Below are 25,061 nucleotides of genomic sequence, written 5' to 3'. Positions count from 1 at the left end.
GCATTAGTAACTGAATTCCGTTTGTGACCATCAGTTCTTCATCTCAGAGTAACCAGTTCAAGATCCCCTGTCATATGCCGTTTATAATATTTAGAACATCATTTACATGTAACACGGCCATTAAGGTGGCTCTTTTTCTCAATTTTTTTTCTTTTCATCTCGTCCCGGTTTGGTTTCTTTCAGCAAAATAGAGCTGTGTGTACTTTAGGGTCAACAGTAAAACTGACAGAAGAGGTTCTTAAAAACTATAACTATTTTATCTCAAAAATATGGTTCATAAGTAGCTGATTAACCAGTAGATTTATTACTTTCAACATGGCAAATATTGTTGTTATTTTAGTGTTAGTAATATAATCTCTCAGTCACGTAATTTTCCGTTTTATGCTTAGTGAGTAAATATAAAGCGCTGAAGAAATCTTCGTTTTAAGTTCACAAGTCTTAAGGAACTCAAATCAGAACTGGTAAAAATAATTTATTTTCTTGTTTTATATTTTATTATAGAGACTGTGTTCAATCCCATTATTGATAATGTGTAGGATTTGCTCGATTCCTAATGGAATCCTTTTATTATTTCTGTGTGGTATTTTAGTCTTATGATTCAATCCACTGTTTTTTTTTTTTTTAGTCTGGGGTTTAATTATAATCAAGGCTGGCAAGGCTGACAGAAAAGAGCAGATACCGTAAATGATTTTACATTCTCTGTAAAGCAACCTTAGAGATACAATTATTGACAATCTGATATATGTGTTGCAAGAGTAATGAGACCGAAGTTTAGAGCTCTGGTTTCAGGTGGAGCACAGGGGCTTCAGAAGAAGCTTTGACATACCCGTGGATTAGAAAAATAACAAATTACGTCCTATTCGTAGTTCATAGTTCAAATTTGCCTCGAAGGTAAATATATCGAAGCTACAAATAGCTTTCGCCATCCAATTGCAAGACAGATAGCTCCTACAGCGGGAAGAGATACACTCTCAGATTGTGTTTTCAAATAGAGATCGACATTAACACTAAAATCTAATCCTTCACCGTATATTGCTTTGGCAGCCTCAGCCTTTCTTCTCCGTAGTATGATATGCGTAAAATTACCTGCATTGCGAAAAATAGATTTTCCTTTCATTTCATTTTCTCATAACTCTATGTATAAAATTTCTAATACTGTCTGTACCAAATGTAAGTGCAGGTATCTTTTATTGATGGCTGAAAAATAGTGTATTGAACAACATTAGAGAAGAATTACTTAATTTATAGACTGATAATTTATAGCTATTAGAAGAAGAATATTTTTAGTTTGGTTAGTACTTCCATGTTCTAGTGGCAACAGCAAGCCACTGATGCTTCATTTATCCTTGGGAACCAGTCTGGTGTTTAAGTGTTGATTCATCGGCACAGAAGGTCAGCCCATACTGAAAGGCGTACTCCTCTTAGTAGTGAAGTTACGCGCGTGCAGAAAACATTACGTAGTAAATTATGTAACATGTTTGTGTGATGACTGTTCGACACAGAGAAAAACAACCAGCACAGTGATGTGTGTATAACTTAAAGGTCCACGTATAAAATATCTGCACTTGCAACCACTACACGCTGTATATAAAGTGCTATATAAATCCTTACTGAATTGTTGAATTTAGTCTTAGCTTTGACCCTTTATGACTACCTCTGCTCATTCAGGAGCTCTCATTATGTGATAACTAGATAAATAGCAATGAAGAACCCTGACCCTTCTTTGAACTACTAATTAATCAAACTGACTCTCGTGATAAGGACCTTCACAGAATTGTAATTGCTGGATCCTCATGTATTTTAAAGTGTTTCTTTTCGCTTGTGAACCTGCGACGGTATACAAGCACACTTTTCTAGTTGCCTTTAATGTTAACACAAATCATCTAATTTTGATATTGTGGCTCAGATTTCAGGTCGAAATTAGTGCTACTCCCTAAAAATCATCACTTACCACAAAACTAGTGTGGCACATAATGGGCAATTGTAGAGAATAGCCAATGTAGTTAATTTCTTGTTACTTCAAGGGTATACTCCCTGAGAAAGTATATTATCTCCTGTAAGTGAACACAAGACTTTATACTTGCTACGACTGCTACCATATCTCAGATGTGAAAGACTGGTGATGTGATTTGGGTTGGATCATGAAAGGAAACAACTCATTTAGTTCTAACCTCCCTGTACACTCCTTAGATTCACTGACCTATTATCAGATCAATGCAATATTTAAAATAAGATGATATTCAGTTAAGAAAAAGGATTAAACACGCGTCCTGCATTAGGTAATGATTAGTTCGTTATGTAGATGTAATATTTTGCAAAGTAGATGCATTTCATTCTGGATTTTTCCATATTTTACTCCCAGTAAACGTCTCCTTTTATCTTATTAAGCCTAAATTCCGCACAGCCCATTTTCTATGAAATGGAAGGAAAATATTCGAAATGTCAGGAAAAAGTTCGTATAATAGAAAAAATACCGTACGAGAGCCCCTGTGGTGACTATACAGTGTCATCAGCAAATTACATTATAGTAACTTGAAAGTTACATGGTAGTAGAAATCGGTTGACAGCACATCACACTAAAGGAATAACCGTCAATTACGGACAGTGACTTCTTTTAAACAGATACATAGTATGAAAATATATGTTAACAATGTTTTCAGAATGTTCGTCTTTAGTGGATACTCTCGCATTACTCATTAGTGTCTGAACGTGTATACACTGCCAAGATGGGTAACATAGTCTGTTAAAACAAGTAGAATAAAAAGTGTGGAACATCAACAAGAAAATAAACTTTACATTGTATGGCACACAACTGATAAACCATAGTGTTCTCCAGAATGTACATGACACTGAGATTTTCCATGATTTATGTTATTCGCATATTAACCACTCACAAGGACTAGGTAATGGGTGGTTTACTTGGTGTCAACAGTATTTTATAGAGACAGATATAAAATCATTCCAATAAAAAGGGGGGTGGGGAGGTTGTTGAGATGGGGTGACGAGTTAAAAGCACGTTTGCGGCTGGCAGTGTCAGTAATCTGTCTAACTGACAGAAAGCTTCCTTGCGAAGACCAAAACAGCACTGCGAAAGGACTAATTGTATACTTTCAGGAATGCAACATCCCTGATACAAACAGGAACATGTTCAGTACAGCTCTGTGTCCCAAAAATGCAGTCACCAAGCCGAACAGCCTTTTAGACACGAATGCTATGTTGATGATTTGGATTCCATATCTGAAATTATTACTTTTTTCTTTACAATTTATGTTAGAGATCAGCTTTTGAAACGTTTATCTGAAAAACTAATATCATAATTGTGTGCAAATAACAGTAGAAAGATGAGGCTTTTGGTAGGCTGTGTGATCACAGAATGACAATCGCTCAGCTCCAATTGTTTGTTAGTTGAATAACAAGTTATGTTATACAGTAAAAATAGGTTTTTGAGTATAGCTGTGCTGTTTTTTTTTTTGTTTTCTTTGCTTAATTATAATTGACCAGTAACTATCTACCCCACCTGCAGTTTTTTAAAGAAACGAACGCCCATTTGCTAAATATCTTCAAACTCTTGATTACTTTGCAAATGAGTTAATGTGTTTAATAGTCGACGTTAATATGTAAAATTATAATGATTTAAGACGCAAACCTATGTTGAGAACGAGCTATGTTTTTCTGAAAAGCTAGTTCTCTCGTAAACTATTTATACGTATATTCAGTTGTGTATGTGGATACTGTGAGTAAACTGAGTAACTAATAGAGTTAGTAATGAAGAAAGAAGTAATTAAAAATTATCAAATGAAAAATGAAGGTGATAAGGAATTTTACTAACTATAATAGAACATACAGTCGCCAGTAATCTTTATGTTACAATTATTGTGCCCTACTTTCCAACATCTGCATTGAGCTTCTTCCTTCTTCTTGTAGACAAGGTACTCTGATTGTCTGGCAGCAAAGTACCATAGGGAAACTTAGCAAGCAGTTCTGTACTCTCTGATATGCCCCAAGTATTCTAAGCCAAGATGTTTGCATCAGGGAACGCTTTAAGTCGACCATAAAGCATATGGTTCCCCCATACAACAGCCAAGGTCATCCATGTACCCCCTTCAAACACAGCAGAAACATCACACGTAAACTTCATTTGTAGTCCACAAAAACATTTGGTCCACCAATTAACTCCTGCTTATTAAAGTGCCCAACCAAGTCAATGTCTATTGCCGTCAATGTCTTGTACACTGGAACACTGCGCCGCCATCGACGACGATATCCACATCGCAAAGGCATTGGTGAGGCACGTCAACACAATGCGGTTATTATAGACGATACAATTCCGCATCTACTTTCCTTATCCCTTCCACGTCTTTCTTTAAAAATATCGCTCACTTAGTCTTTAGCTCATGGATGCGCGCTAGGCGCTGGGTGACAAAGGGACTTAGTCGCCCACAGCCAGCTGTGCCGGTGGTTGCCGGTTCTAACCTCGGGACTCCCCCTGATAAACTGTTTTCTTTTCATTATTTATTGAGTGAGGAAAACGTGAAATTTATTTTATAGGGTATTGCAATGTAGAAAATGTCACCTTGAACTCTAATAAGGTTTTAATTTGGTCCCTGGTGACAACAATCAGCAATGATAGTTGTATTTGAAGTGGTTGTTGTTAAATTTTGAGTACATTTAATAATGGCAGCATAAAACTGCCATGACTAAAATAGTCCACATATGAACTCAGAATATGGATGAACGAAAATTTTATTTTAGCGTTATTTGACTCTATTTAAGAAAAAATTTACAGTCGACTCACTTACTATGAACAATGATTATTTAATGATCTTAAATTAATATTAAATATATCTTAATAATTATTGTTTGACCTATGAAACATGTATAACTGCCACCTTATAGACGAAGCATTTGCTGTGAGCATGCTTGGCTCACAATTGTAGCCTAAATAATTTTCTGTATAAAAACTGAAAATATTGAATGATAACAAACATTAGAAGGCTATAGCGATTAGGTACTTGGAAAACATCGAGTGAAACTTGCCCCCTGGAACCAGAAAGATTCACACGCAAATGTTGTAATATTATGCTGCATAAGTGATTGCAGGCAGCACAAACAACTCTCAAGGAATAAATAAATTTCCTGGATCCTAATGATGATGATATAATTCTCAAAATCGATTCGTTTATTAAGTCCTTGAGTACATGACATATTAAATAGAACTGTGAAATGTATAACAGGGGCTTTGCTGAGATGATGGGCTAGACAAGTAAGTGGAGTATTTCTTTAATAACAACTCTTACTAAAACAAATGAACACATATCCTCATGGCCACCTTACCAAAGGATTTTAGAGGTGAATTTTACAGATTAAACAAATTAAGAATTTATCTGACACGAAACAATAAAATTTCAATAGTTTTTCTAATGTCCAGCTTACCAAAAACTCAATACTTAAATTTGTTTGAAACATGATTTGATTGTAACACAGCAAACACGATAATAAGAGCAACATTTGGGCACCGAGTTTGGGGGCACTGGACAGTCTACGAAATACCTTGAAATGAAATTTAATGATCAGGCTAAATGGCCACCTTACGCAGCATTAAAATTTAGATACACAACAATATATCTAACGTTACACACACACTGATTTGTACATAAGGACATCATTTAGCTACAAAATAGCAGGTCAGCAACTGGAAGCAGTTAATTCCATAAATTATCTGGGAGTACTCATTAGGAGTGATTTAAAATGGAATGATCATATAAAGTTGATCGTCGGTAAAGCAGATGCCAGACTGAGATTCATTGGAAGAATCCTAAGGAAATGCAATCCGACAACAAAGGAAGTAGGTTACAGTACGCTTGTTCGCCCAATGCTTGAATACTGCTCAGCAGTGTGGGATCTGCACCAGGTAGGGTTGATAGAAGAGATAGAGAAGATCCAATGGAGAGCAGCGCGCTTCGTTACAGGATCATTTAGTAATTGCGAAAGCGTTACGGAGATGATAGATAAACTCCAGTGGAAGACTCTGCAGGAGAGACGCTCAGTAGCTCGGTACGGGCTTTTGTTAAAGTTTCGAGAACATACCTTCACCGAAGAGTCAAGCAGTATATTGCTCCCTCCTACGTATATCTCGCGAAGAGACCATGAGGATAAAATCAGAGAGATTAGAGCCCACACAGAAGCATACCGACAATCCTTCTTTCCACGTACAATACGAGACTGGAATAGAAGGGAGAACTGATAGAGGTACTCAGGGTACCCTCCGCCACACACCGTCAGGTGGCTTGCGGAGTATGGATGTAGATGTAGATGTAGAACTAACTTTGTAATATGTAGTCAAGGAGTAATACTAATGTATATGCACTATCACAATGTAATTTTTCAAAAAAATAATTTGAACATGTTCATCAGACTACATATTTTATAGACCATAACACTATGAAAAATTTAAGATCATTTCTGCTGTTATAAGAAAACATATTCCTAAACTCAATTCGCCTATAAGAAGCCAATACATTATTCTCGATGCGACCTTTCTACAGACAGCAAAGCAGCATAGTCTAAGACCCAAGGGATGGCAGCATTCGGTCAACAATTACAGTAGTAGGGTACAGTCAGTTCCGGTACATTTAGTTTGTGCACGTTGCATACAATCCGGGTGAGAAAACTTTCAGAGCCAACTCATTGTTATGATGTCATGGATGTTGATTTATGACTCCCTGGTGATAATCGGCCCTTCTGAGAGGTCTCACTTCTCCCCCTCCCCCTACTCCTGCCCCCATCCCTGTGGGAAATCCCCAACCCTCCATCCTCCCCATTCCCAATACAAGCACACTTTTTATACAAAATTAGTGTTATATTGATGAATTAATTTCCATCTCCCACCTCCTGCAAATTTAACCAGCCATCCTCTTTCCTACCACCTCTTCCCTTTTCTGACCCATCCCATAAAACGTTTGGTGGAGGATCACTGTTGGTGTGGGAGATGCAAGTATTACCATATTCAACAACTACATGTCCTAATTGTGTATGACACTGCTGCAAACAGGAGGTGTTCTTTCCTTGGAAAATTTTTGCTCTTGTGCTCACCTTCACTGCAGGGATTGAATGAGTTATTTCACAAAACAAGCCGACCATTTACGTCAGGAACCTACAGGAACACAGTATTCACCAGAAAATTGGTGGGAGCCAGTAGGGATGAGGGACCATTGTTTCTAGACATGTGATCATGACACTGGAAGATGTAAGACAGATGCACTCTTAGTCACATACAGTCAGTGGAAGTATGATGAAATGTCAATAGCAGCTGAGATCCTCATCTGCCTCTACATCATAAGAGAAGCATAGTGCTTATTACATGTTTGTGGCTCCCTGTCAAGCTTCATGTCTTTGTTCAATTCAATTCCATGTCTTTGCCTGTGAATGGTTATTGTTTGTTCTTCTTTGTTGCTTTCAGTCTGTCCAGATGAGCAATGACCTCTAGCATGTCTGGTTCAGAAGCAGCCGCCATTGGCTAATTAGGACCTGTAGTGATCTTCACAGTGTCAAGGCCAAGAGTGGCAGCAGCACAGTGGGATCCTGAAGCACACCTGTCCATCTTGTTGGAGACAGTCAATGAGCTGCTGTTATCCATCCCACACTATGATTTGTGTAATGAAAACACCCAGGAAATCCCGAACTCTGAGAAGACTCATGCCAGGGTCCCTTTCAGTGGTGGTCTCCAGCTTACACACTATCCCTGGACATTGAAGTGGTACTGCAAGGATTATGTGGTGGATGAGAGGTGGCTTCTCTGAAGTGCTCAACTGATTTTCACTTCAACTTATAATTTAAAACCAAGCAGTTCTAATCACATAAATACTAGTACAGATGCATTAGTGGACAGTGACTGATATGTCGTGTTAGACATTGAGAATGCTATAATAAGAGTTAAAGTATGCATTACAGAGTTGGAATTGGGTGAACTCTGTAATGAAGAACCCTACAGCAACCAACAGACGACCTCTGAGTATTCTTTACCTCTAGACATTTTCTGTGATAGCCTGCAGCTGTCTATAACATCAGTGTACAATGCTGTCACACTCACTGTCAGATCTCAATGTCAGTCCACTTATCTGAAACATTCTGGTAATACCAAAGCTCTAATGCTGTAATGATTTATTTTCTTCTGTTTCGTTCAATGTTACATCAATGAGTATCTGTAAATGTGTATGAATCAATAGCATTAAATTGTATACCCCTTTCTATGTTAAAACTTTGATTTCGTGGTTTGATTCTATGCAATGTAGTATGTCTGTCATTTAAATTCATTGTCCCATTTGGAGGGAACAAAGCATACTATGTATAATTGTCATTTCTCTATGAATAATTTTTTTGTAGAAATGTCAGTATGTGCAAATGTCCTGTTTTATTTAATGTATTTGGTTGCTGTTATGTAAACTGCGGATCCTCAATTAGGGTTTTAGTAATTTGTATGTAACAGGTGCTGTGGTTCCCCTCGGGAACGGAACTGTGTAACGCGCGCTAATTGTGGTTGGCCTAGGTACAAAAGGTAGAACAAGAGTCAGTCAAGGACGAGCGGCCAAACTGTGCACTGCCTGTAAATTTTGTATATTGTATTGGCTGTGGGAGAGACTTTTTCTATCACTTTCCAATGCCTCGGATGGATGGATAAATAGCTGGAACGATTCTGGAACTGGTATCCATCATCGCCACCAAGAAGGGACAGAGTCCAGCAATTCTGTCTGTATATCTGCATACCAACATGCAGTTGCCACCACATTGCGATATCACTTTAAAGGATTACTATAATAATGTACAGTGAAGGGTCAGCTGATTGGGTGATTTAGTGTGCACAAATGTAAGGTAACCTATGGCTGAATTTATGTACCTACCTTGACTTTTCCCTATCACAACACCTTTCAGGTTCCTCTCCATTTAAATTATGATTATCGAGTGTCCTAGTTCGTGGAAAAGAAATGAGAGCTTCAGGACATTAAATAATATTGTTTGATCATTGGTAAGAAGGGAGTGTTTAGATTTACTGTGGATTTAATTAAATTGTGGGAGGTAATAAATGTAGTCTTGTGAAAGACTCCCAGGGATGGAAACAGTCTAATTTAAAGTTTAGTAGAGTTTCAAAGTCACCTATTTAATCATTTACTTGAAAGTAGAAGACTGTGGTAAAAAAGAAAATATGGTGTTTCTTTTAAAAATTAAAGTTCTTAAAACTGAGGCATATAAAGTTATGCTTAGTTAATGATCGTAGTGCTACCTGTAGTAAATTTTAAAAGGTGAGTGAGTTCTTGCAAATTTGTCAACATTGTGTTTCACTGTAGTAAAAGGGGAAAACTGCAATAGTAGAAAATTATATGATCATGATTGGTAAGTGTTTGTCTTTCTTGTGTATTGGAAGTGCATGTTAGTAGTAGAAGAGGATCCACAGTATGTCTATTGTGCTAATGCTAGGTTACAAGTAAGTGGAAGACCACTAATTATGAAAACCATAATTACTTCATTCAAATGATAGTGAGAAGCAACCTGTGAGTGGATTCCAATTAACTTTCATTTTAAATAGTTAAGTATTTAATTTATGATCTCGCAGTGAATGTTAATAGTAATGTTAGAAAGACTGTTCAGTTTGAACAAGCCCTGAAAGTAATAGTGTGTTTCGGTATCCTTTATTAATTTGCAAATAGTTTCTGCTGCTCTAGTTGTTAGTTTCAATCTTACTGTAAACGTATTTATGTGTCAGAGTTCATTGCACTCGCTTATGACAAAGTATTGGTTGTGTTTATCAGTTAAAGTTACTAATAACTATTTCCTTGAACAAGAATGTTAATCATTCTCTTGCCTAATTAGGCTGGCGACCGTTCTCCTTATTCTTTAAACAGAATAGATAGGCAAAATTTTCTTTCTTACTGTTCAAATATTTACGTAATTCTGACTTTCACTTCCGATAAGCCACTTCCGTTAGGTACAAGACGGTCAACGTAACAAAATTCCTCTCAGAGGGTAACACTGCTCTGTTGCTTTATACCATAACTGCTTTAACAAGATAGTTTTATTTCACAACCTGCCTCAAAGTTTAAGGCTATTATACAGCAGTAGCAGACCGGAGTATTACAACTCCACTATTGCAAACTTGTTCAGCCTATGAATGGTGCTATCTCTTGTGAAGGAAAGACTGAACCATGGGCAGCCTTGTGCTCAAGCTGTGTATAAAAACATCAGGAACTATCATGATATGTATAGTGTGCTTGCAGACAATTTAGAACTCTTCCTCAATATGGTGGAAAAAGAAGATCCTAAAGGACACCCATAAGTCTGAGAGATATTCATGCTGAATTCTGTGCATTCAAGAAACCATAATTTGCAAAATACTGAATCAATAACCAGTGTGTGAATCAATAACCAGTGTGTTCCTACCAATGTATACCACTGCAGCTGTGTAAATAAAAAATATTATGATAAGTATTTGTTTTTTTATCTTACTTAACAACTCATGATTATTTAATGTAAGGATTAGCCATTGTGCCTGAGAGGGTAAGGTGATTAAAATGGCTACAGATATTAGTTTTATTATTATTATTTTTCTATATCAGCCTGTTTCTCACAAAAACTAATATACATGGTACCATGGCAGGGTGGTTGAAGCATCAGGACTTTGTTTAAGAGGGGTGGGACGTCAAACGGGCAAACTTGGAACAGGAGAGGCTTCACAGGACATTTTAATTTCCAGTGTCTATACTTTTACAAACAAGTTCATAAAACTTCGTCAGCATCACTAGGAAGGATTCAGGATTCACACTCATTACGGAGGAAGTTAGAAAACATAACGAAGTAATTTTTTACATGTCAAATTTCATCGTTTTTTCACTTACTAATGGAAGCATTTGTTGCTATATGTACATTTTTCTTCATATGTTACAGAGATTCTTCGATGAATTTTGGAGCAGCATACATACCATACTTACAGGTGTATGGAACTCTAGAATTTATTTAATTTATGAAAAAACGAATGAACTGTTATATTTTAAATTTCATGTTTGCAAAAAACACAAATTTTATAGTTAATTACCTAAATTTTTACTACAGTTCCTACAGTTCTTATTAGAATTGGAAAATTCTAGAGTTTCTTTCACCTTTAAGTACGGTTTGTATGCTCTGCAAAATTCATTGAAGAATCTGTCTTACTTCTGAAGAAAAGTGTATCTGATGAAACTTCACATAAAAAAATCATTTACTTATGTTTTAGAACTTCCACTACAATGCGTGTGAATTGTGAATCCTTCCTAGTCATGCTGACAAATTTCTATGAATTTATTTGTAAAAGTATAGACAGTTTAAATTAAAATGTCTTGTGGTGCCTCTCCTGCTCCAAGTCGGCCCATTTAACGCCCTACCCCCCTGACTGGTGTGGTGATGGTGCAGAAGAGGACTGGAAGAAGAAAAAGAAGAGGAAGAGAAGAATGGGAAGAAGAATGAGATACTCCTATCCAATAGTATCCGAGCGATAATTGTTGGCCCATCCAACTGCTGCAAGGCAGATGTTCTCATGTTGCTACCAATGCACCTGGATGAAGTTCACTTTGAGTATGTATGTGTATTTAAAAAACATTGTTCAGACCAGGTACGAGCTAATGCAAAAGATACTGCAGTGTGTAGATCGTGTAAAATACACTACATTCCTTCAAAGCAGTCAAATTCTTCCCAGCAGAAAAATAAGTGCAAACACAGTGTCCATATTTAACGACGATGTTGTGAAAAACCAGAATCAAATTCTAAACAATTTTGTTTTCGTCATCATGTGGGTATTGGATTTTATTTGAGTGAGAATTATTCCAGAATCCTGAAACAGTTGGTGATGGGTAATATAAATCTCATCACAGCTCTTAAACAAGACAATTTCAATTTAAAGCACATTTACGAAAATTATGTAGGAACTGATACAACTTCGATAATTTTGCAGTCACATATGCAGACCACTGGAAAGACATATGTTGTGGGTTTCTTGTTACTGGAAAACATGAAAACTGAACAACAGTAGGTACAGATGGAACTTCCATGAGTTTCTTTGTATATAGCTACGAAAAATATGATGGGTATGTTAGTATACATCATACCATGGACAAGATTGCATGTATGCTAGGCACTCAGCCCAAGAGGATAGGTGTACATACGCAGAGAACTCGTCTGTATGTAGATTAAAAGTTTCAGTCTCTCAAACATAAATAAGGAAACATTTGAGACAAATGCCAAGACCCTTCTGAGACTGACCAACAAATTAGATGCCAGAGTTAAGGAACTAGAGACATAAGCCGACATCATTTTGAGAAAGAAAGTAAAGCTTGAGACCAATGTATATAAGGTGCATTCTGTGAAGCTGCTCGCTTAGTATAGAGCAATATTTTGAGTAAGCATAAGGTTATCGCTGCCCAGATGTTACAGCTGCTAAGGTTAGGGCATTTAGATAGAGAGCAGATACTTAGAGAAATGTTTAAACCAGTTACTGAATCTCTCAATGAATTATCAGCGAAATTACACAATGACGACGCTGATGCTATTGCCACTTTCATTAGCCACCACAGAGATTCTAGAATAGATGAAACATTCTGTGTCAATGATGAAAACCCATACATATTGAGAACACAGCCTGTAAGTTCAAATGTAAAAACAATACAGATAGGGGATAGGGAATTTCAGACAACACCATTTCCCTAAAACCCGCAGAGACATTAAAGTTTTCACCCAAAGATCTGAAGATATATGATGAAATACTACAATTGACTAGTGTATACAAGGAAGCCAGAAACCAATACAGTGAGAAATATATAGACATTATAATCAGACATTCGGCTTAGCAGAGTCAATAATCAGACCTCTCACACGTATTCTCTGAAAATCCCAGTGATATAATTGATCTACTATGACTGCTCATGGCATCAGCTGCTGTGGGCAATAACAACCATTCGAATGAGGTAATTTCAGAGCTTAAAGAGAGGGTTATGATCAAATGGATATGGAGACAGCAGTTCAAGACCTGCACAAACCAGCATGCAAAACATCCCCTCACAGGCATTTTATGAGTAAATATTTGGATGACTCACGGCAAGATAATCTTATAGATACGACGAACTATTCACTGAGAATAATGGAGTCACATGTACTTTATGGTTACTGACATATACCCAAAATTTGCTTGTTAAAACAAAAACGGGAAGAGGTGTTTCGAGGAGTTTGAGCGTTTGTTGCTGGCAGGACTGAATTGATGCACTGACAACCGTCAATCCGATCATTGTGGAAAGGTTTTGAATGGGTATTTAAGACTATGGTGCAACGGTGTATAATTCATCACTATTGAACATTCACCAACCTGACGGAAGGTATCGAGGAACATCTGAACAGTGTTTTGTTAAATGTGGATGCATTTTAATCTTCAAGGCTCATACAAATGGACACACAACCTCCCCGAAATAATTGACATTGTAATCGAACCAAACATAGCACAATAAAAATGAGAGCAATCGATGTTTGTGATAATGGACCCACGGATGCAGTTTACTATTGTATTAAAATGCGTGATCGATATAAACATGAATTTGGGTAATTTGATGTATATTTGAAAAACAAAGACAGTATTAGGGAAACCACACCTCCCAAACTGGTCGAGTGAGATATTCACAATTTCGAAAGTACAAAGAACAAATCCTAGAATTAAAATTTTAAAGGATAGTGGTGGCACTAAATTTCAGGAGGCTTTTACTCCGAGGAAATGCAGAGGAGCTCAGAACCACATACTGCATGTTTCACATACAGCGTTTTATAAGGTGTCGAGACAATAGAGCACTAGTTATATGGCTTGGTTTCCCTGCAACACAAAACAGCTGGGTTGATGCTGACAATTTGCTATATAATGGGGTGCACAGAGCACAACCAGTTGGATGCACATTAGAGCGCTGCTTTTACTGGCGGGATTCCGCGGGTCATTAACAGCCTACAGGAGCTCCGCTTCCAGAACAGAAAGGCACCCTTTCAGAAACCGTACAGGGTCTTGGTAGTCTCCTGCTGGATTGTCGCTCCTAGAGCACGATATTCGCTCCTCAAAGGTGTCCGCAATAACCGAGTATTCTAATTGCTTTGTTACTGACCTAATGCGCTTCACTAGAAAGGTGGGGGAGGGAATTGCCGCTAGTCATCGAGTTGCTAATACTATTACTGTAACTACAACTAGTGGGTGACGATGCTGCTGCTGCTTCTGCAGGCTGCGTGGAGGAGCAGAGAGGTGCACGAACCTTGTGGTTCAGGCAAGGATACGGGGGAGGGGATTTTGCATTGCCCAAGTCTGAGCAGCCTGGTATATGGCAGTGGCTGCGGCTGTGGATATGGTTGTGGCCACATCAGGGAACCAGTTATTGCAGTGCTGGGGCGGCACTAGAGGCGGCAGCTGCGGGAGGCTGGCAATTGATATTCAAATTAAATTAAATGATGTGATGTAGAAAATAAAATGGAGGTAGCTTACTAATGCAGATAACACCTACTGGCTAAAAAATTATTGTAAGCACGTAAGCTCAGAAACAAATAGGCACATAATTGGATTTTCACTCTGCAGCGGAGTGTGCGCTGATATGAAAGTTCCTGTCAGATTAAAACAGTGTGCTGGACCGAGACTCGAACTCGGGACCTTCTCATTCTGGAAACATCCCCTAGGCTAGGGCTAAGCCATATCTGCGGAATATCCTTTCTTTCAAAAGTGCTAGTTCTACAAGTTTCGCAGGAGAGCTTCTGTAAAGTTTTGAATGTAGGAGACGAGGTACTGGCAGAAGTAAAGCTGTGAGGGCCGAACGTGAGTAGCGCTTTGGTAGCTCAGTTGGTAGAGCACTTGCCCGCGACAGGCAAAGGTCCCGAGTTCGACTCTCGGTCCGGCACATAGTTTTATTCTGCCAGGAAGTTTCAACAAATCGGCAGTTTGAATTTCCGGCAGCTACTATTACAATATAATGAACTCCATTTGGTTTAAGACCTATTACAATATAATGAATTCCATTTGGTTTAAGACAATGACAACCTGAAATTAAATATTTTCACATCAAAATTTTTCTATTAAGCTTGTCAGGTATTAGAATGATGCCTACATGTCTACACTACTGTTAAAAAGTTTTTGATAACCTATGAAAGAAGCTATATAATTTATTTCAATGTGCAAACATAATAGACCAAGAAAATAAATATTTTCTCTCTCTGTTATTAAATTCAACACAAAATTGTTTAGTTTTTTTGCCTCTTTATTCACCCTTTCCCCTCAGGAAAGCTTCACGATCTCTAGGTATTCTGGAGTTAAGATTTGGTAGTGTTTTTGCAGACATTAGTGTCAACACATATGTAAAGAATTCCATAGATATTCAACTAAGATTACCTCAGTTTTGTCACCTTCATCAAATTCTTTATGTAAGGTGACTGACTTGCCCAAGTCATGTTTTTCATAAATTTCAATGCGTCACCTGCCTCGCCCATGGTACACACCGTGGGGATATCGGAAGATTTTTTAAAAAATATTTACAATATCAAGGTAATTTATCAAAAACATCAGTTCGTTTAGGACCCACAAAAACCCAACCAGCAGAACACGTGACTATAATAATTCATATTCAACGAATTCAAGAACCCCTTTTTCTTAAAAAAAAAAAAAGACAAGCAACACATGAAGTATGTTATATTTGTCAAACGGGCAGTGACCCCAGGTTGCTCTCGGCAAGGGTAACTTAACTTAAATGCCGAAAGCAGCCGACCAGCCAACCAAACAACACGCAAGCGTCGGTGCTCAACTGGGAGTTACTTCCCATTAGAAGGCACGTCACAGCTTCCGTTCACCCAAGCCGGACGTCGCACCGCACCCACGCACCCCAACTTCCAACAAACTAGAACACAAACAGACCGCAGAAGACACGGCAAACACCAACGAAACACCGATCTATATACGTTAATAAATCGAAGAAGTACACAAACCAATTACTGTTGAGTGAGTGCATTCAATAAGTGCACGTATATAAGGAAGTACATACAAATGAGTAGCATTACCAAATACAAGTTTTACCAATAACAGAATAACTGGCGGCAAAATATTTTTTTCCCTTTTACAGCAATAGATCAGGGACGTCGCTTGATGGCATTAAACCCAAAATCATATTCACGCCTTCGTGCTAATCTGCCTTTTAATAGTCATCCAACCAGCGGATTTTAAAGCAAATAGTAACTGCTGGTCTGCATACTGTCACACAGTTTCTTCCGGCTGCCAACCGACCATCAAGTTCACTCGCTGAAGCGCAAATCGTTTGACGAAACGACTTACACGTACGATAGAGAGCGTTATTCGAGGTGGTCTCGAGGGATGGGTCTCTCCGAGAAAACAGGCCCGAAAGCAATGCGACGAGCAGCACCCGAAGTTGGCCTCAGACAGGTCCACCACAAACTCGTGACCGTCTTGCAAGGTACACCGGCCGCGCCACCGCTGCCCGATCTCGTGTGTCTGCTCTGTTGTCCCCTGAAGCACGTCCTAGCGGCTCCTACAGAGTCCGGCGACCAACTCCCCTACCGCAAATACCCGCCGCCAGATCACAGCAGGGGCAAAGATAATAGTACAGTCGGGTAATCGATAGTACTGGCAAAGAACTGGTGTGCCAGAAAAGGCGCACAACGGCTCAGTCATAGCATGTGAAGTTGCGGGATAATTTCTGGAATGTTTGCGAGTTAACTGAAGCTGGAAGTGGCACCGGTATTCACCCAGTTCGACATGGGAAACCGCTTACGAACCACATGCATGCTGTGCAACAAACCGGACTTCGTTGTTGATCCTAGAAGCAACGAGAAATTGCGCGCTGATGTACGCGCGGTAATCTGAGCACGTCACCTTGTAGAAATGTTCAGAGATAGGTTGTAGAACATTTTTACACACAGGAGATATTCCATTACCTCCATTACCCTCTTGGCGTGATGCTCCAAAGCGGTCGCATACTAAATGTAACGCGTGCTGTATTGGACTTTTCCAGCTGTAACGGCTCTGGCAATTCTCCAGACGTGGCGCCCCACCCGGCGGCGTATCGCTTTGGGCTTAATCCAGCCCTTTACTGTGAGACGATAACGTAAAATCATTATTAGGAATAGAGAGTGAAACACTGGGATGGTGGGAGGGTGGGAGGGAGGGTGGGGGAGGGATCGGGGAGAGGGATGGAGGAGGGTATGGGAATTTACGATGCATGTTTAAGGGAAACCGTGTACAAGTTGCTAGTGTGAACTATTCTTGAGTACTGCCCCACTGTTCGGATTCCGAATCAAAGAATACAGTCTACATCCCCAAACCAACACGCTGCTAATTTCGTAAAAGTACGTCACCCGTTTCAAAAAAGTGTTACAGGACTCCTCACAAACTTACATGGGAATCTTTAGAGGAAAGTCGACGTAGTTCACTCATACACTGTTCAGTTCAGAGAAAAAGTACACGAAGAAGACTGAACAGACGTAACGCTGACACCAAACTATACCTTCCGCTGAAATGGTGAGAACAGGAGAGATGATGGCAACTACATAAGTACATGGTCATTAACCCCGCGGAATAAGTCATATAAGAGATAATTTCTTATGAAGAACGCTCTGTCACGCACTGCATATTGGCTTGCTGAATATATACGAAGATGTGTCTGATAATATGCAATGGCGTCAACAGAGGTACCGTTTCAATCATATGCTGCCTGCACAGTCTTTATGAGTCTATATCCATTCAGATGGCCGTACTTAATGCATCGATGCATTATGAGGATCTCACTTGAAAAATACATAATAATCGAGATCGGCTGATTGCACACTTTGTCAGTCAGGTAAGGTCAGTGAATTCCTACAGGCAAAACTTACAGTAGGTAAAACGCTGTAGGCTTCTCACCATGACCACAAGAAGGCAGGTTGGTGATAACGTCCGCAGTCGAGGTTTTAGCAGGAAATTTTCATTGCAGCCGGCGAGCGATATGGTGCAATGATTAGCACACTGAGTTCGCATTCGCGAGAACGGCGTTTCACATCTCCGTCAGACGATAAAATCGCGTAAGGCAAATGACTGAACGGTTCCTCTGAAAGGACACAGCCGATTTCATTTCTCATCCTTTCCTTAGCTGAACTTGTGCTCCGTATCTGATGACCCTGTTGTATTCAGGACGTTAAACATCATACATCGTGACGTGAGCATTCAAGCGGGCCGGCACGCCGGCACGTGGCACGGTTGGCTGAGGCAGGCAGCAAGGCAAGCATTTTCATGTGCCAGCTGCGCCTTACAAGCTCATATTCTTAGGTGCTATGACTTGGTGAAATGCTACACCAGGAAATACGATGTTCAGGAAATACATAAGAAACAACTGAAACTTCCTGGCAGATTAAAACTGTGTGCCCGACCGAGACTCGAACTCGGGACCTTTGCCTTTTGCGGGCAAGTGCTCTACCAACTGAGCTACCGAAGCACGACTCACGTCCGGTACTCACAGCTTTACTTCTGCCAGTATCCGTCTCCTACCTTCCATATCAGCGCACACTCCGCTGCAGAGTGAAAATCTCATTCTGGAAACATCCCCCAGGCTGTGGCTAAGCCATGTCTCCGCAATATCCTTTTTTTCAGGAGTGCTAGTTCTGCAAGTTTCGCAGAAGAGCTTCTGTAATGTTTGGAAGGTAGGAGACGGATACTGGCAGAAGTAAAGCTGTGAGTACCGGACGTGAGTCGTGCTTCGGTAGCTCAGTTGGTAGAGCACTTGCCCGCGAAAGGCAAAGGTCCCGAGTTCGAGTCTCGGTCGGGCACACAGTTTTAATCTGCCAGGAAGTTTCATATCAGCGCACACTCCGCTGCAGAGTGAAAATCTCATTCTGGAAAGAAACAACTGTTTTACAAGAAATTGCATACTAATTTATTGGGCCCCTGTAGCTTGACGTTTTCTTTTCATTACAAGATCGGAAATATCAGATGTAAAAGTGTTCGTAGCGTTAATGCGAAGGATGTGCTTCATTGTTGCAACCTGAAGAAACGATCCTTCCTTACTATTTGCTCTTTCCATTGCTGGGAAAAGCTGCTCACAACAATACGTAGATCCAAACATGCACGTGATCTGAGCGGGATTGTTGTGAAGCTTGGGAAATGTTTTTTGCTGTAAAGAACGATACCATCGTGACAAATCCAACGTATTGTAGTACTTCTCTTGTAACAAAGTTGAATTTTGCAAATCAATAATTTCCAATTGATGTGACGATGACAAGTCATCGGGGGAAACTGAAAAAGGAGTGCTGAACACCTTAAATTCCATTTCCAAACTAGTGAGGTCTCGGAATCGTGGTTCAATCGACTTGATGCACTGCTTTAACTTTGCTTGGTAATCACCGAAAGTAGTATCTTTACGTTGTTTTAAAGAAGCAAGACGGTAGAGAAACGTTAAATGTCCATTACTCATTTGCCTCTCAAATAAATGTAGCTTTTCCGTGAAAGCTTCGATCTGTTCGTGCTTGTCAACGATTAGCTGCCCTTTGCAGCGAAATGACAGATTTAAATTATTTAGATGCATAGTTATGTCAGCTAGGAACCCCAGGTCTGATATCCATTTTATTGCTTTCAGGCAACGCACTTCTTCCCCTTTCATTTCGAGAAAATGGGATATTTTCTCACGAATGGTAAAGAAAACATCCTTTGAATTGGCGATGATTCATAACGTGACGCCGCACAAAATTCACACACTTCACCACATCTTTTATCACTCCACCTAGCTCTACTGTTTCAGCACATACTACCTATTGGTAAATAAAACAATGAAGAGTCAAAATGTCTTTCCCGGATTCGTCCCTGAGTTTATTTTTCAAGGGAGAGGCAAAACCTTGGTGACGCCCGATCATTTGTGGTCCACCGTCTGTCGCTACAGAATGGAGCTTGTCCCACGGAAAATTTATATTGTCCACTGATTCACAAACAGCTTCAAAAATATCCTGTTGCGGTGTAATCAAGTGGTACCACATCGAAGAGTTCTTCAGTTACTTGCTGCTACATGTCCACACCACGCAGAAAGACTGCAACCTGAGCACAGTCAGATTTGTCGGTGCTTTTGTCAAGCGCTAGCGAAAATGCAACAAACCTCTCCCCCTTTTTCCTGAGCTTTGTCTCTAAATCTGCTCCCATGTCCAGGATTCGACGAGACATTGTTTGCTTCGACAAGCAAATCCCTTCAATTGCCTGCATCTCCCTTGGAAAAATAAATTTTGCAACTGCTACCAGGCACGATTTTACGAGTGGTCCCACCGAAAACGGCTTGCCACTCGCCGCAGTGATGTGAGCGACCCTATAGGTTGCTCGAATTGCTGATTCCACAGTGTTTTCTCCGCTCCCATTTACCTGAAAATTATAAACGCATTACAGAACACCAACTATGTTGCATGTTGTGATATCCTCCGTATTACGAAACCGTTTTTAAACTTAAGCCTCCTGGTATGTCGTTCTTAAGACTGGTTCCCAGTTCTCCGCGTGCAACGGCTTCTGCCTGATTGTAGTGCGCTGGGTGAAGACGTTTATAATTTCTTTGTACATTGTACCTCTTCGCAGACGCCAGGAGTAAAGCCCCCCCCCCTTTTTTTTTTTTTTTTTGGTCATCAGTCTGCTGACTGGTTTGATGCGACCCGCCACCAATTTCTTTCCTGTGCTAACCTCTTCAATATTCCTTTCCTCTCCGATTCTGCGTAGAACCTCCTCATTCCTTACCTTACCAGTCCACCTAATTTTCAACATTCGTCTATAGCACCACATCTCAAATTCTTCGATTCTCTTCTGTTCCGGTTTTCCCACAGTCCATGTTTCACTAACATACAATGCTGTACTCCAGACGAACATCCTCAGAAATTTCTTCCTCAAATTAAGGCCAGTATTTGATATTAGTAGACTTCTCTTGGCCAGAAATACCTTTTTTGCCATAGCGAGTCCGCTTTTGATGTCCTCCTTGCTCCGTCCGTCATTGGTTATTTTACTGCCTAGGTAGCAGAATTCCTTAACTTCATTGACTTCGTGACCATCATTCCTGATGTTAAGTGTCTCGCTGTTCTCATTTCTACTACTTCACATTACCTTCGTCTTTCTCCGATTTACTCTCAAACCATACTGTGTACTCATTACACTGCTCATTCCGTTCAGCAGATCATTTAATTCATCTTCACTTTCACTCAGGATATCAATCTCATCAGCGAATCGTATCATTGATATCCTTTCACCTTGTATTTTAATTCCACTCCTGAACCTTTCCTTTATTTCCATCATTGCTTGCTCGATGTACAGATTGAAGAGTAGGGGCGAAAGGCTACAGCCTTGTCTTACTCCCTTCTTAATACGAGCATTTCGTTATTGATCGTCCACTCTTATTATTCCCTCTTGGCTGTTGTACATATTGTACATGAACGTAAAAAGTCCGATCATAACAGTGGCTTACCTCTGTCAGGCACAGAGCTTACCCCTACTTTTTTCAGAATCTTTAACAGCTTGCACCATTTTATATTGTCGAACGCTTTTTGCAGGTCGACAAATCCTATGAACGTGTCTTGATTTTCCTTTAGCCTTGTTTCCATTATTAGCCGTAACGTCAGAATTGCCTCTCTCGTGCCTTTACTTTTCCTAAAGCCAAACTGATCGTCACCTAGCGCATTATCAATTTTCTTTTCCATTCTTCTGTATATTATTCTTGTAAGGAGCTTCGATGCATGAGCTGTTAAGCTGATTGTGCGATTATTCTCTCACTTGTCAGCTCTTGCCGTCTTCGGAATTGTGTGGATGATACTTTTCCGAAAGTCAGATGGTATGTCAACAGACTCATATATTCTACTCACTAACTTGAATAGTCGTTTTGTTGCCACTTTCCCTAATAATTTTAGAAATTCTGGTGGAATGTTATCTATCCCTTCTGCCCTATTTGACCGTAAGTCATCCAAAGCTCTTTTAAATTCCGATTCTAATACTGGATCCCCTATCTCTTCTAAATCGACTCATGTATCTTCTTCTATCACATCAGACAAATCTTCACCCTCATAGAGGCTTTCAATGTATTCTTTCCACCTATCTGCTCTCTCCTCGGCATTTAACAGTGGAAGTCCCGTTGCACTCTTAATGTTACCAACGTTGCTTTTAATGTCACCAAAGGTTGTTTTTACGTTCCTGTATGCTGAGTCTCTCCTTCCGACAATCATATCGTTTTCGATGTCTTCACATTTTTCCTGCAGCCATTTGGTCTTAGCTTCCCTGCGCTTCCTACTTATTTCATTCCTCTGCGACTTGTATTTCTGTATTCCTGATTTTCACGGAAAAGATTTGTACTTCCTCCTTTCATCAATCAACTGAAGTATTTCTTCTGTTACCCATGGTTTCTTCGCAGCTACCTTCTTTGTACCTATGTTTTCCTTCTCAGCTTCTGTGATGCCCCTTTTTAGAGATGTCCATTCCTCTTCAACTGTGCTGCCTATTGCGCTATTCCTTATTGCTGCATCTATAGCGTTAGAGAACTTCAAACGTATCTCGTCATTCCTTAGAACTTTCGTATCCCACTTCTTTGCGTATTGATACTTCCTGACTGATGTCTTGAACTTCAGCCTACTCTTCATCACTACTATATTGTGATCTGAGTTTATATCTGCTCCTGGGTATGCCTTACAATCCAGTATCTGATTTCGGAATCTCTGTCTCACCATAATGTAATCTAATTGAAATCTTCCCGTTAATCTCCCGGCCTTTTCCAAGTATACCTCCTCCTCTTGTGATTCTTGAACAGGGTATTCGCTATTACTAGCTGAAACTTGTTACAGAACTCAATTAGTCTTTCTCCTCTTTCATTCCTTGTCCCAAGCCCATATTCTCCTGTAACCTTTTCTTCTACTCCTTCCCCTACAACTGCATTCCAGTCGCCCATGACTATTAGGTTTTCGTCCCCCTTTACACACTGCATTACCCTTTCAATATCCTCATACACTTTCTCTATCTGTTCATCTTCAGCTTGAAACGTCGGCATGTATACCTGAAGTATTGTTGTCGGTGTTAGTCTGCTGTCGATTCTGATTAGAACAACCCGGTCACTGAACTGCTCACAGCAACACACCCTGTGCCCTACCTTCCTATTCATAACGAATCCTACACCTGTTATAACATTTTCTGCTGCTGTTGATGTTACCCGATACTCATCTGACCAGAAATCCTTGTCTTCCTTCCATTTCACTTCACTGACCCCTACTGTATCTAGATTGAGCCTTTGCATTTCCCTTTTCAGATTTTCTAGTTTCCCTACCACGTTCAAGATTCTGCCATTCCACGCCCCGACTCGTAGAAGATTATCTTCGTTGATTATTCAATCTTTTTCTCACGGTAACCTCCCGCTTGGCAGTCCCCTCCCGAAGATTCGAATGGGGGACTATTCCGGAATCTTTTGCCAATGGAGAGATCATCATGACACTTCTTCAACTACAGGCCACATGTCCTGTGAATACACGTTACGTGTCTTTAATGCAGTGGTTTCTATGGCCTTCTGCATCCTCATGTCGTTGATCATTGCTGATTCTTCCGCCTTGAGGGGCAGTTTCCCACCCCTAGGACAAGAGAGTGCCCAGAACCTCTATCCGCTCCTCCGCCCTCTTTGACAAGGCCGTTGGCAGAATGAGGCTGACTTCTTATGCCACCTCCAAAAAGTTGGATGAATAGGATTTAGTTCCACATCTACACCGCGGTCACGCAAGATGGTATCTCGGTGTAGTACTGAACTGAGATTCATCGCTAAACACAAATTCGATAGCGATCAACATCATTCATGACTATGACACCATTACAAACACAGCCGTTAGAGTTGTGGTGTTAACGGCAGCCTATGCATGGAACTGTAATTCTACAATCAGGCTACGGCTAGTCTCTAACCAACGGTGCTACATAACATAGAATGTTACTGGGAGTTCGTTACTTATTCTCGGTTGGCAGGCGCGGATGTGAAGGGATTACAGTGAGACTGATGCACACTACACCATTCCTCCTTTGTGGTAGTCACACGTTTTCGACAGGAATCTTGAAGACTATTATGCCTGCCCTCATGTTTCCAAGTAGCCCAATAACGGACAGTGTCACATCTAAGGCCCAAAATATATGGATATTGGGCGATTCGATCATCTAGTGAAATGGAAGCAAAGAGACAATTTTCAGGTGCTCTTATCGCGTCTCACACGACTACACGGTATATCTGTGCCCTTCACAATGACCTCTCAATGTATGACTCTGTTCGCCTACCATATAAACCCTGCCATACCTGATAAATACACTGAACAATAAAAAACATCAATGCTCTTTGCAGAACGTCCTACCTGTGGCAGATAATTGCAATTATAACCATTTACACAACCGCCCTTTAGTGCGTGCGTGCGCTCGCGCTTGTGTGTGTGTGTGTGTGTGTGTGTGTGTGTGTGTGTGTGTGTGTGTGTACGAAGTTACATTGACAACAGACCATGTCTTCTGTTTTAAACTTTCTGTAACGCATAGTACCAATAGAAAGTCGTTAGTATCTACATACCTTAGTTACTAAACTTGAAGCAAGACGTAGGCCTAACAGTGCAGTCTTGATAACCCTTTCTTTAATATCAGGTGCATGGTGGAACTTCTGGAACACGAGAACCACTATTCTCTTCACCAGACAGACGGAACAATTTAAAACACAACAGCGCTACTCAGCCTACTGTATTCACTAATGGGTAATACCAGTAAGGTATGTACAGCTAATGATCTTTGGGAATACTGGATCCTTCACTTACACCATGTTATTGCTTACGTGTCATGAACTTTATTTGTATAATGCTAATTCATTGTACAATAGTACCAATCTTGTACTTGTCTTTCCTTGTATAATTTGAAGTTTTATATCCAATGATTACATTTGCGTAGAGTTTTGTAGGCTGAATCTTTGCCTAGTTTAATACCGCCCTAGTGTACCCTGCGATGCAACAGTGTCACTGTGATAACGTGGAACCTACGTCACCATCCTTGA

At 40.0% G+C, this 25,061-nt stretch overlaps 1 non-coding gene across 1 annotated transcript; it reads right to left on the bottom strand.

The window, feature by feature from the left end:
- Positions 1–18,429: 18,429 nt before the first annotated feature.
- Positions 18,430–18,504, bottom strand: Trnal-caa (transfer RNA leucine (anticodon CAA)). The gene has a single exon. It is a non-coding gene; the product is annotated as a tRNA-Leu (tRNA).
- Between the last annotated feature and the right edge of the window lie 6,557 nt (positions 18,505–25,061).

This window comes from Schistocerca gregaria, chromosome 7 (assembly GCF_023897955.1).
Source record: "Schistocerca gregaria isolate iqSchGreg1 chromosome 7, iqSchGreg1.2, whole genome shotgun sequence".
In the NCBI taxonomy this organism is placed as follows: Eukaryota; Metazoa; Arthropoda; class Insecta; order Orthoptera; family Acrididae; genus Schistocerca; species Schistocerca gregaria.
The sequence above is the reverse complement of the archived record's forward strand: the minus strand, read 5'-3'. Positions and strand labels throughout refer to the sequence as shown.